This window comes from Gopherus flavomarginatus, chromosome 1 (genome assembly GCF_025201925.1).
Source record: "Gopherus flavomarginatus isolate rGopFla2 chromosome 1, rGopFla2.mat.asm, whole genome shotgun sequence".
NCBI lineage: Eukaryota > Metazoa > Chordata > Testudines > Testudinidae > Gopherus > Gopherus flavomarginatus.
Window position 1 is genome coordinate 11,379,755 of NC_066617.1, and position 14,095 is coordinate 11,393,849.

Here is a 14,095-nt window from a genome sequence, read left to right on the forward strand (position 1 = left end):
CGGGGCTGCCCACTCTGGTGGATCAAATCAAGTTTGATATAACACGGTAAGATTTTTTGGCTCCCGAGAACAGCGTTATATCGAGGTAGAGGTGTATCAGAATTGGGATCAAGATCTGGGGACTCAGGAGGTCTCCCAATTTGTGAGAAATGAACGAGTCAGCAAGAAGAAAGTAGGTAAAGAAAAAACAAGAGAAGAGGGTAAGTCAGAGGGTTTAATAGCAACGTCAAGGCAGTCAGCTAGATGGGGGCCACAAGTAGCTGTGAACCTTTGTTTAGATGATACCGAAAATTGCAATTTAGAACATGTGCCCCATCCTGAGTGTGCACCAGTGTGCACCAAATGATCTTTCAATTTTTGGATGGGCAGGGTTTGGTTCTACTAGGTATCCAGGAAATGAGACTATGTTCTAGGTGTGACATTTTGTAGCTCAGAGGGACCGGAGGAGAGACCCATCTGATTTGGTCCACTGAGCTAATGGAATAGGGGTAATTTTATACTTATGTGATATCGGTGCAGAAGGTGGTAGAACTACAGCCAGGAGAGGGTTATTACTGGATTTCTGTTATTGGAGTGTGAAGTATCATTGTGTTACATCTGTGGCCCACAGCGTCGGAAGCTGAGGAAAGATCTTTTTTTATAGAAGTTGCTCCTTTTGTATTAATGGTTCAACAATTGTTTTTAATGGGGGATTTTAGTTATTTAGCTGCAGTGGCTGACAAAGCAAAGCAACTCAAAGGATTATGAGCTGTAATCAGTGCGTGATTCCATTGACTTGATGTTTTCGGGCATCCTAATTTAAGGAAGAAGGGGGCATTTACACTGTGTGGAGGGGAAATGGTTGATTGATTGGACAGGGTGTTTGGGAAAGCTATCTCAGTGAGCGGATGCTGCAGAGTGCAGCCTGTCGAATTTTCTTATCACTGTATTTGGTCCAAGTTAAACTCAGGGAGTACAGAACAGTGAACTTTGGCCATGGTTATTGGAAACTAAATACCTGTTTATTTCATAATGCAGTGGCATGTGGAAAGGTTGAAGGCATCTTTATGGAACAAGAGACAGTTTACGAGTTTTATGCATCCCAGACAGAAGGGTGGGAACTGACTAAGAGGAGCCTGGTGACCTCTCTACGTTCCTTTTCATGACGTCGGTATACATCTGATTACAAGCATTATTTAGTACTGCAGAGCCATTTGAGAGATCTTCATAGTCGACTGCAAGCTCGGGAACACGTAGATGCAAGGGTCTTAGAGACAATTAAGAAGGAAATGGTTCAGTACTGAAGGAGATGGCTGGAATCAGATAAATTTGCAAAGGATTCAGGACAAAACGTGGAACAGCCTCCTCTAATGTATTTGCAGGATGTGAGGAAAAGAGACTGCAGCAGCATATGATGGTGTTATGGAATCCTACTGCTGGGCAAGTCCACAGGGACCCTGCTGGCATGTTGAGGATAGTTCAGGAATATTACAATGAGATCTCTCAGGAACAAACCATTCCTCCTTTCCAGCAGCAGCAGTTTTTGGATAGTATCACAGATTTTCCAACATTGGCAGATAAGGAACAGGACTCACTTGTGAGGCCAACAGAAGAAATTGAGGTTCATGCAGATATCTTGTTAGTGCAGAAGGGAACTGTCCCAGGAGTCGATGATTTGACAGAAGAATTTTATGAGAGGTTTATGGATCCCCCCTCTATGGTACTCTAATGTGCTTTCAGTGATGGATTACTCCTGAGGGCATTCTGCACCAAAAAATAAAAAATTCTGTGCCAAAAAATTAAAAGTGATGGCACCCAATATTTTAAAATTCTGCAAAATTCTGTACATTTTATTTGTCAATAAATAAATGCGAAGGCTCCAGCATGGCATTGGCTACATGGAGGTGGGAGATCACCCTGAAGGCCCCTGCTACCCCCTAGACAAGGACTCAGCGGTGAGGCTGAACCCAATCCTGACACAGCACAAGGTCTGGGCTTGCCCCCGAAACACCCTGGGGTCCTGCCCCTCTGAGCCAGGGGTACCAGGTGTGGGTAGGCAGGCTCAACCAGGTAGGATCCAGGTGTGAAGGTGCACAGTGGGGGGAGTGTCCAGGTGTGGGGTGAGAGGGTTCTGTGTGGGACAGTCTGGATGCAGGCAGCTCAGTGGGGGGGTCTAGGATTGGGGGGATCTGGATGCACAGAGGCTTGTGGCGGGGGTTCCAGCCGCAGGGGCAATGGAACTCTGCAGGGACTTCCAGGTGAAGGTGGTTCGGGTCTCAGCGGGGGAGGGGAGGGTCTGGATGTGGGGGACCCAGCAGGCAGGGGGCTGGGGGCTGGGGCTGGGGTGGGAGTCTGTTTATAGCTAGTTCAGGATCAGTGGCATGGGGGTCTGGATGTGGGGGCTCAGGGTGGTGCAGGGGGGTGGAGCTCATCAGGGTAGGGGGCTGAGTGCAGGAAGCTCAGTGGGGGGTCTGGAGGCAGGGCATCTGGGTGCAAGGGAGCTCTAGATGCAGGGGTTGAGGTTTAATGGGGAGAGGTTCGGGCATGGCTTGGCGGGGGTCTCTGGGTATGGGAGGTCTGGGTGGATGGGGGAGCAGCTCCCCATACAATGACCCCTCCCCCTGCAGCTGAGGAGCAATAGTGGAAAAAAACTGGGGAGGATGCTGAGCTCCCTGCAGTTGGGAGAGGTTTCTGGGGGTGGGTCTGACACAGTCGCAGCCACTCCTTTCAGGGGAAGAGGAAGTTCTGTCTTCTCCCGCCTCCAGCCCAGCCAGGACTAGCGGCTGATCTCAGCACAGGGTAGGAGCCACTGTCTGGGGTGTCCCCAGGCCGGCGGTGATTTACCTCTCTGCCAGCTGCTCTGGGTACCTGAAATGACATACCTGCGCTCCTGGGGATGGAGGTGTGACTGCTCTTGCAGTTTCCCTTTGTTTCCCTGTCAGAAAACCACTTTTCTGTGGGGAAGCAAAGGAATCTACAGGGGACATGAATTCTGCGCACTCACAGTGGTGCAAAATTTCTCCAGGAGTAATGGCTTGACTAGAAGCACATTGGGCTCTTTTATGAAGCCCTTTTGATTTTTTGGCAAAAAAAAAAAAAAAAGGATATTTGGAAAATATCAGGAACTGCAGGCCTATTGGCCTTTTGAACATGGATTACAAAATTTTGACTTCTGTTGTAGCCAAGAGATTGGGGAAAATAGCCAGGAAATGACTGTATCCCAGTCAGTCTAAGGCAGTTAAAGGTCATATAGTAGCAGACACTTTGTGTAGTGTGTGAGAGATATTTGAAACTGGGCGACGGGGAAAATGGCAGGGTTATGTTTTGGCCTTGGATCAGGCCAAAGCTTTTGACAGAGTGAACCTGCCTTAATTATGGTTGGTCCGTCCTCAATATGGCATTCCCTCACAGCTTATTAACTGGCTTACAGCTCTTTTATGTTCATGCCCTATGAATCCCTTTAGCGAATGACAGGGAAAAGTGGGCTATACAGAGACTTTCTGGGGTACAGCAAGGTTGTCCTTGAGTCCGTGGTTATATTGTTTTTCTTTGCGCCCTTTGCTGTAGACAGTATTTGGTAACAGGGAATTTAAATGGGTGGATTAAGGGGGAGAAGAATTTCACTCTGTCAATGGCAATTTTTGCCCATGCTGATGATGTCACAGTGCTAGTGGACAGGACAGATGACAGGAATATATTTTTTGACACTTAATTAACCAGCTGCAGCCAAAACAGCAATTAACATGTAGAAGAGCAGTGCTTTGGGGATGGGGATTAGGGGTTGCTTTTTTGCTCTTCCAGATTCATTGCAGATTGTGATGAGCCCTCCTGGGGCTTTACAGATATTTTGAGACTCACCGTCAGTGGTGAGTCAATAGCTGAGTTGAACTGGGAGAAGCAATTTGCCTCCTGCCAGAGCAAGGTGATGAAGTGTAAGATATGTTTCATTAAAACATTCCTGTTACCCCTTTGCATTTATGGATTTATAGGGCTTTTCCAAAGAGGATGGATCTAGACTGTAGCAGAAGACAGAAAAAGGAGCAATGGTCTCAAGTTGCAGCGAGGGAGGTTTAGGTTGGATATTAGGAAAAACTTTTTCACTAGGAGCACTGGAATGGGTTCCCTAGGTAAGTGATGGAATCTCCTTCCTTAGAGATTTTTAAGGTCAGTCTTAATGAAGCCCTGGCTGGGATGATTTAGTTGGGGTTGGTCCTGCTTTGAGTGGACTTTGAGTGGGTGGACTAGATGACCTCCTGAGGTCCCTTCCAATGCTGATATTATATGATTCTATGTGTATCCTCCCCCTGGAAAATTGTTGGTTATTTTTTCAGATGCTCTGAGGGAATAAATATAACCTAATGAAGGGAAGCATAGGCTACCTGCCAGCTAAAGAAGGCGGTTTAGGCATGGTTTTATACATTTCATAGGGTTTGTGCAGCTAGGGGCAGGGTATGGCCATTAATTTCCAGCATTGCTGGGAAATGTCACGGGGAAGAAATGGAGTAACTGGTGGGAAAAAGGCAATGCAGCTCACAAAATGGTATTTTCTCCTGCAATAGTGCACTTTACATGCAACTTGCTTTAAGAAGTATTTCCCACTGGCAAAGTTAGGCAACAGCATTCCAGGCCCGGTGGCTTACAGTTTAGGAGAGTGCTGTACCAGAGGGTGCTTAAGGAACTTTTTCAGAACACCATTTAGCATGACTGAATTGCCCAGAAGATTGTCTCAGTGGGTCATTATTGTACTTTCAAAATAATAGAGTTCCCTTCCAGAACAGGGATATATAGTGGTGGGTATCTTATGTATCAGAGGGGTAGCCATGTTAGTCTGTATCTACAAAAACAATGAGGAGTCCGGTGGCATCTTAAAGACTAACAGGTTTATTTGGGGATAAGCTTTTGTGTGTAAAAAACCCACTTCTTCAGATGCTAGAGATAATGGGGCAAGCATATAGTATATAAAGATTGTCCCCAGGAAGCATGCTCTGATTCAGTAGAGACAAAAGAGCACCTTTTAGTATTCTGTTCCTTTAGTGTCCACATTTGGGATTTGTTGGCTTCAAAACTGTGAGTCCTGCTCTTGTGTGGCCAGACTTATGTACTGGCTTTTGAACTTTTTCAGACACGAGAGGACTCAGCATCATGCCTCGATCAAGGACAGACATTTGCCACATATTTTTTATTTGAGACTCTGGCAGTTGTTAACACTGGTTTTATACTACTTATGGCTGAGTCGCTGGTCAGCTTGTCTTTGGACACAGAACAACACACTTGAAACTCTGGTGCACGTTACTGGTGTGGTTATTTGGTCACTGGCAATGGTGGAGAAAAAAGAATGAGTTTGGTAAAATGGTGGGTGGCATGAAGGCCTATGATATCAGATTGATCTTCATGTTTTCAGGACACAGAGTCTGCAGTGGGAAGGGTTTCGGTGGTTTCTTTGATAATTTGTGATTCTGATTGCGACAGTAATTTGGGGGGGTTTGGAAGTTATTTCAATAAACATGAACAGAGAAAGAAGGTATAGATTCTTCTGTCCTGTTTGGGCACCAGTAGGACAAGGTCATCTGAGTAGAGTAGATAATTTATTTCAGACTTATTTATTGATGTGTTTGGGATGGATTGAGTAACACTGAAATATCACTTTTAATTTGGTAATTAAATAATTTTGAACAGATTGAAGGTTTAATTCCAGTCTCCTCTTTCTTTTTGAAAGCATCTGTTTGCATGTTGTAAGGTTGCCAGTTTGGGTTGGATGTATTCCTGGAGATTTCATCACATGACATAATCTTTAATTAAAGATTAATCTTTTAATTCCTGGAGACTCCAGGCCAATCCTGGAAGGTTGGCAACCATAATGTTGTTTGTTTTTATCCTGCAGCAAATGGATTTGTACATGGATTTAATTATGTCATATGTTTTGCCTCCTGTTCTGTTTTACAATAATTTAAAGTCATAGCTCGTGGCGCCAGACTCAGCTAGAGGCTTTTAAAAATATTTTTGCTGGTGTGTAAGTAGGTGAAGGAGCCTGATAAACTGGTGAATACTTCCCTCCTGGACCAGAACCTTTGCTGCTGTATCTCAGGGTATGTCAGTGGAGCTATTTGATGTCAGTTTACACCAGCTAAGTTTCTGGCCCCACATTTCTTAATATTTTGTGATCCATGTCAAACTACCTTTCTTTCTTTCTGAGGAGTTGAATGGATTAGAGACTGTTAGAGAAGAATAGGTAGGCCACTGATGTAGGTGTTGGAACAAGTTGGAAGTGAATCCGCCTCCTTCTTTTACCCCTCTCTTTAGTCTTTGAAGACATGTGTTTGCATGTGGTTTATTTTTATCCTGCAGCTGACTGATTGGTGCATAGATTTAATTATGTCATATGTTTTGCCAACAGCTCCATTTGGCTGCAGTTGAAAGTTGAGCCTAAATTGCTATAGTAAATCACAAGGTTTTTTTTTAAGTCTACGAAAAACACAATTATCTTTTCTCATTTTTGTTGTTTGTTGTTTGTATGTTTATTGATAAGCAACTGTGTTGTGAATGTGTGCTCCGTGGTTTGTAATTTGGGAAGGGATTCAGTATGACTCTTATTATGTATTGTGGCAGATGTGTTGTTAAGTAGTATAGTACTTTCCCGTTGAATCCACAGAATAACTTATTGATGTTGCTAATAACACAGATACTTCCGTAGGATTGAGAACATCATCATATTTAGGGATTGGGATGATAGCTCCTCTGACCATATCTTGGAGAAACATCTGTCATGGAGAATTAGTTTAGACAGTTCTCAGACAGACTTCCAGATTTACACAGTGCTGATTTTCATCATTTTAGCTGACATATTACCCAGACCACAGGATGTATCAGGTGTAAGTACCTGGAGGCTTTCTTTGAAGTCCTGTGCAGTTAAGTGAGTGTCTAGTGGGTTTGGCAATCTTTAATGGATTTTTCTAGGAGAGGTTGCTTTAGAAGTCTGTTTGTTCTGGTGACACAGAGAAGGAGATAGATAGAAGAGAGATGGCCCGTCAAGGCCTGAGAGATACAGAGAGGGTAATGTTGGAGGGAAGGGGTTTAGGACCGCAACAAGGAAGTTCTAGGGTACATCTGTATTGCAGTAAAACACCCACGGCTGGGCTCCAGCTCCAGCCCAAATGTCTACACTGTAATTTCATAGCCCCACAGCCCAAGCCCTGCAAACTCAAGTCAGGTAACACAGGCCAGACATGGGTGTTTTATTGTAGTGAAGATGTTGTACCCCTAGAGGCCTCTGGAATGGAAAAGGGAGACATCTTAGGACAGGAGGAGAGGCAAAAGAAACAGACATCTCCTGAAGATGACCAGCTAGAGAAATAGATCTGGCCAGCTAGGTCACAAAGGTGCCTGACTAGATTAAATTAACACAGAGAATGTATATTTTAGCTTTATTTTAGGAAAATGAGTCAGAGTGCAGCAACAAAAGCCAATTGAAAAAACAAAAAATTCACTCCGCTTCCTTGAAGGCTAAAGAATATTGACCAAGTTTTTGAAAAGTTACTAGTGACTTTGGGGGCCTAATGTGAGACATCTTAAAGAGGCCTGATTTTCTGGCAGAGGGTTCTCGTAGTACCAGGACAGGCAGGCAGCCTGCTTTAGCCCCACCCCAGCACTGCACCATTGACCGGGAACCGCCTGAGGTAAGCCCATGCCCCAACCCCCTGCCCAAGCCCTGAGCTCCCCTCAAGCCCAAAGCACCCTCCTACACCCCAAACCCCTCATCCCTGGCCCACCCCAGAGCCCTCACCCCCTTTCACCCAACCCCCTGCCTCAATTCTCAGCCCCCTCCCGCACTCCGAATCCCTCAGCCTCAAACCCCAGCCTGGAGCCCCCTCCTGCAGCCCAAATCCCTCATCCCCAGCCCCACCCCAGAGCCCCCACTCGCAGCCAGAACCCTCACCCCCTCCTGCACCCCAACTCCCTGCCCCAGTCCAGAGCCACCACCCGCATCCTGAACCCCTCATTTCTGGCCCCACCCCAGAGCCCTCACCCCTACTTAGAGCCCTCACCCCCCTCTCACATCGTACCCCTCTGCCCCAGCCCAGTGAAAGTGAGTCAGGGTGAGGGAGAGCGAGCCACCGAGGGAGGGGAAATGTAGTGAGTGGGGGCGTGACCTCAGGGAAGGGGTGGGGCAGGGGCAAGGCATCAGGGAAGGGGCGGGGCTAGGGTGTTCAGTTTTGTGCGACTAGAAAGTTGGCAACCCGAAGTGACAGTAGTTTAGCTAGTAATACCTTTGTAACTTGTTTATGTTCTTTATATTACAGGAGGAAAGAGTATGTAATATATAGGACTAGGGCAGTATTCCTTTAAATAGTTGGTAAGCCCCCTGGTGGAACTTGCTGTGTTCTATGCTTGAGGAGCCACCAGAACCCAACCAGAGCAGTGCTGGGTATATGTAGCCAAGCCTTGCGTACTGTGGATATTCAGTAAGCATAGTTATTTGAGCCCCACTGTGTCCATATGGTTCCTTCATATTATGTTTGTTGTGTAAAAAGCAAAAGAGACAACATTAATCTAGTCCAGTACTCTATCTCCAGTAGTGGCTAGTTCCAGACGTTTCAGAGGAAGGGGCAAGAAACCCCAAAAAGAACAGCTGTGGAACAACCAGCTGTTAAAAGAAGTTTCTTCCTAAACCTCATCACTTGATGTTTTGCTTACGTCCCATAGTATGAGTTGGCCCCTGGCTGGATCATAGGGGGCAGGAGAAATGGCATATTCACACTTTGCACTCTCTGCTGCTGGCTGATGAGTGTGGAAACTCCAGATGGTTCCTTCGTGGTGGTCCTATTCATGTCAGGACTTGGGGAGAGTAGTGTATAAAAAAACTGTTAAAATTACAAGCTATCACTTTAAGAGTAAGAGTTTTCCTGGTCCTGCTCACAGGCTGGGGGGCTCTGTTGGGAAGTGTGCAGTCTAGATCTTCAGCAGTTAGTCTGCAAAGAGCCAGCCTGGAGTAAGGTGGGAGTGAGTTGTGCCTCTCGATCTTAGGGAGTAGCCTGCTTTGCCTCTCTCTGTTTTAGTTTCTTATAGGTTAGGGTTGTGGATTCTAAGAAACAAAGTAGTGTTACATTGCACCTTCCAGAACCAATATTTTATGTTTTTATCTAACTTCTCTGTGTGAGGGCTGTGAACATAATAGAATCATAGAATCGTAGGACTGGAAGGGACCTCGAAAGGTCGTCTAGTCCAGTCCGCGGCACTCATGGCCAGTCTAAATATTATCTAGACCATCCCTGACAGGGGTTTGTCTAACCAGCTCACTCACTCGTCCCTCAGGCATGGGATGGAGCTGGTGGTGAGGGCCAGAGTGACAGCAAGACTTGCCCTCTGCTGGTGAGATGAACATACTGCACCAACACCAGAATCATCATCATCTTAAATATGCTTGAAATCCACTGAGAGCTTGGAGATTTGACTGTTGTTTGTGTTTGCCCTTATACAAACATTTTGGCCTTACTCAAAAACTTGCTTATCTTGTGTGCATGTTTTGAGTTTCCTCATGTAAAATGCGTGTGAGTATTTGGATGCGAAAATAAATGACATTAGAGTGCCAAGTAATGACAAAACTATTAGGAATACAAACAAACCCATGGCCTGCAGCCACTCTATCTCAGGCTCTGATCCAGCTAGATCTCAAGAGCCGCAGAGCTGGTCAGCAGTTGAACTGGAGACCTTAATGGAAAATCTAGGCAGGTGATTCATTACATAGCATTCTTCCAGCCAAGACAGGACTGAACCAAGGATGTTTGGTGGAGCTGTGTTGTTAGAGGTACCATCTTTCAGACAAGAAGTAAAAATGAAGTCTTATAACTAAAGATCCCATGGCACTGTTCATAAAAGTAGAGTATGCTTCTATTCAAGTACTGTTGTTACGTGTGATTTGGGTAACTATTTTCTGCCTCACTAGATTCCCTCTGCAAAATCCTTGGCTTGTCTTAAATGTAAAAGAAAGGGCCCCCCTTTGGAAATGGGGCTTCAGTCAAATAGGAGGAGCAGGCCCATTTGCCTAGAATGAGTGTGGTTTGGAAATGTGCCTTCAAGAGGCCTTGGTCACAGCAGAAAGATGCTATTTTTATATTCCTCTTTGATGGCACTGTTTAAAGGAATTCACACTGGGTGCCTAACACAGCACAGGAGACAATGCAAAATAGAGGTAGATTCCACAGAAAATGAATGATTAAGCATCAGGTAATCCAACAGGAAACTTGGTTACAAAAGAGAGCTAAGGATATAATACCTACAGTGCATTCTCTGTGACTGGGACCTCATGGTATTTGCACACTGAGAGGAGGTGAGAGAACAGGTCACATGGCAATAGTTCTTTTACCCCTCCTTCATTCCTCTCCTCCTTATCTCTGAGATAGATAGGAACTGGTTGCACCTTCATTCTCATATCATGATAAGCTGCGTTAGCTCATGTAGGCCCTGTCCAGCAATCAGAACCAAATCAGTAAATTATTTAAGCATAGACTTATGTCTCGCACACTACACAATGCAGATTCAGAGACTATGTTAAAGTCCTAAATCGCTGAAAGATCTCACTGGCAATCACAGGGATTCTGGTGAGGTTGAAAATGCCCCTAAATTCAATCCCTTTTCTTCATATGTGTGTACACGCTGAGGAAGTGTTCAAACCAATTTCAAACTGCTGCCTTTTCAAAATGTAATATTAAAAGTCAATGTCAGTAACAGCTCTCTTTCACAGACTTCACCTTCATAAACCAAGGGGGCTGCACACAGTGGAGGGCATGACGTGGGGTAGGAAAGTGGATGTTAGCATTTCGAGTATTCAAGCCGTCATAAACTCCGCTGAGGATACAAAAATCTCTCCGCAGTGTCTTTTTAAACAGGCAGGCAAGATATTCCCAACTGTACTGCAAAGGCAAGACAAAAGAAGCCAAAAATATTAGTATTTTCTGTTCTCCTTTCAATACATGCATGAGTCAGTGCAGCTCACAGGAGCTCACAGGTATGCAGTTCACTGCATACCACCAAGACAGAATATCCCCCTTCACAATTAATCGCTTTAAATGTTTTTCTCTTTAAACACAAGGTATGTGTGTACGGTACGATTATCTGTTGTGAATTACCCAGAGAGGATGCTCTTTCCTACAACTCAGATGTAAAATATGCTAGTTAATTCAATGGCTGCTATAGTGCCATAATTACACATTTGTATGAAATACATTGCTCAGCTCTTTACTAGACCTGAACCAGCCTCAGTCTTTATATTTTAAAGGTTTTCTGTTACATACCTTACTTGTGCACTGAAATGAGTTATGAGTATTTGTCTTTGGTGCCCCTGGCCAGCAGGTTTGGGAAGAAAGGGGACTAACAGGTTTGGGAAGAAATGTCACAGTTCAGTTTTCTGAGCTGCTGCAGTCCTCCTGTAAGGTTCTGAACCTTGGAGACTTCAATATGCAGGCTGATGTTGGCTCAAAAGGAGAAAGAGAGACAGAAAAAGAGAGAGGGTTGTGATCTGAGCATGGGTCTAGGAGCCAGGAACTCCTGAGTCCTAACCCTGACTATGACACTGTTGCCCTCTATGGCTTTGGACAAGTCACGTCACTTTGTGCCTCAGTTGCTCCATTTGTAAAATGAAGATAAATATTTAATTATCAACTTTGCAGGAGGATAGTGAGGATAAGTAGCTAATCTTTGTGTAATGCTTCTCTTCTTCTAAGCGCTATTATTACTGTTATCAGATAGGCCAGAACGTGTCTCCTTGGAAGTGAGAGACTTTGGGAGCTTTACAAGAAGAGCTCCAACAAGACTGGTCATGTGCTTAACTTTGTCATTAGGTCTGATCTAAGTATTTCAGATGTTCAGCCTCTGTTGAGTGTTATCACCTAGTTTGTTGACAAAGAAGTAGTTGAGGGAGTATGTGATAGTTGTCTACAAGTATTTGAAAAAGATAAACCCCACAAAGGGTGAAGAATTGTTTAAAGTGCAAGAGACTAGCACTAAGAATAATGGGATAATTCAGAAAGAGAAAATGTAGAGTGAATATTAGGTAAAATTTCCTAATAGTGAGCTGTATTTGACTCTCTTGAGAGCAGGGATTATGCATGTGTTGGCAGCATGTCTAATACAATGAGGCCATGATGCTAAATGAGGCCTTTGGACACTACTGTGATATACATATAAATTAGCAGTAAATTGTGAAATAATCTCCAAAGGGATTTGATGGAACCAGGGGCGGCTCTAGGCATTTTGCCACCCCAAGCATGGCAGGCAGGCTGCCTTCTGCGGCTTGCCTGCGGAGGGTCCGCTGGTCCTGCGGCTTCGGCCTAAGGGAGGTCCACCAAAGCCGCGGGACCAGCGGACCCTCTGCAGGCAAGCCGCTGAAGGCAGCCTGCCTGCCGCCCTTGTGGCGACCAGCAGAGCGGCCCCCTGCGGCTTGCCGCCCCAAGCAAGTGCTTGGTGTGCTGGGGCCTGGAGCCGCCCCTGGATGGAAGCCCCATTGCTTGAGACATTTTTAAAATTATATTGGACACAGACAGCACACTTGAAAATATACTGTAGAGATTAGTCCAGTTCTGGTCCCAGAACTAATGAAGTAGAGTTGACCCAATAGGAATTTTACATCTCTGATTTCAATGATTCTGTGAATTATATTATGGATAAAATTTCAATCATTGTCACATCTCCCAATTAGAACAGGTGAGATCTCAGTCATGCTTCCTAGAAGTTAAATATCTCTGAATCATGGGAGACTTTAACTTCCCAGATATAGACAAGTGCTAGTAATAATAATAGAGCTCAGATTTTTCTGGATGCGATAGCTGATGGATTCCTTCACCAAGAAGTTGCTGAACCAACAAGAGGGGATGCCATTTTAGTTTTGGTTTTGGTGAGTAATGAGGACCTCATAAAAGAAATGGTTGTAGGGGACAACCTTGGTTCAAGTGATCATGAGCTAATTCAGTTCAAACTAGATGGAAGGATAAACAAAAATAGATCTGGGACTAGGGTTTTTGATTTCAAAAGGGCTAACTTTAAAGAATTAAGGAAATTAGTTAGGGAAGTGGATTGGACTGAAAAACTTGTAGATCTAAAGGTGGAGGGGGCCTGGAATTACTTCAATCAAAGCTGCAGAAACTATCAGAAGCCTGCATCCCAAGAAAGGGGGAAAAATTCATAGGCAGGAGTTGTAGACCAAGCTGGATGAGCAAGCATCTCAGAGAGGTGATTAAGAAAAAGCAGAAAACCTACAAGGAGTGGAAGATGGGAGGGATCAGCAAGGAAAGCTACCTTGAGGTCAGAACAGGTAAGGATAAAGTGAGAAAGGCCAAAAGCCATGTAGAGTTGGACTTTGCAAAGGGAATTAAAACCCATAATAAAAGGTTCTATAACCATATAAATAAGAAGAAAACAAAGAAAGAACTGGGACCGCTAAACACTGAGGATGGAGTAGAGGTTAAGGATAATCTAGGCATGGCCCAATATCTAAACAAATACTTTGCCTCAGTCTTTAATGAGGCTAATGAGGAGTTTAGGGATAATGGTAGGATGACCAATGGGAATGAGGATATGGAGGTAGATATTACCACATCTGAGGTAGAAGCCAAACTCGATGGAACAAAATCGGAAGGCCCAGATAATCTTCATCCAAGAATATTAAAGGAACTGGCACATGAAATTGCAAGCCCATTTGCAAGAATTTTTAATGAATCAGTAAACTCAGGGGTTGTACCGCATGACTGGAGAATTGCTAACATAGTTCCTATTTTTAAGAAAGAGAAAAAAAGTGATCCGAGTAACTATAGGCCTGTTCGTTTTACATTTGTAGTATGCAAGGCCTTGGAAAAATTTTTGAAGGAAAAGGTAGTTAAGGACATTGAGGTCAATGGTCATTGGGACAAAATACAACATGGTTTTACAAAAGGTAGATCATGCCAAACCAACCTGATCTCCTTCTTTGAGAAGGTAACAGATTTTTTAGACAAAGGAAACACAGTGGATCTAATTTACCTCAATTTCAGTAAGGTGTTTGATATGGTTCCACATGAGGAATTATTAGTAAAATTGGAAAAGATGGGGATCAATATGAAAATTGAAAGGTGGATAAGGAACTGGTTAA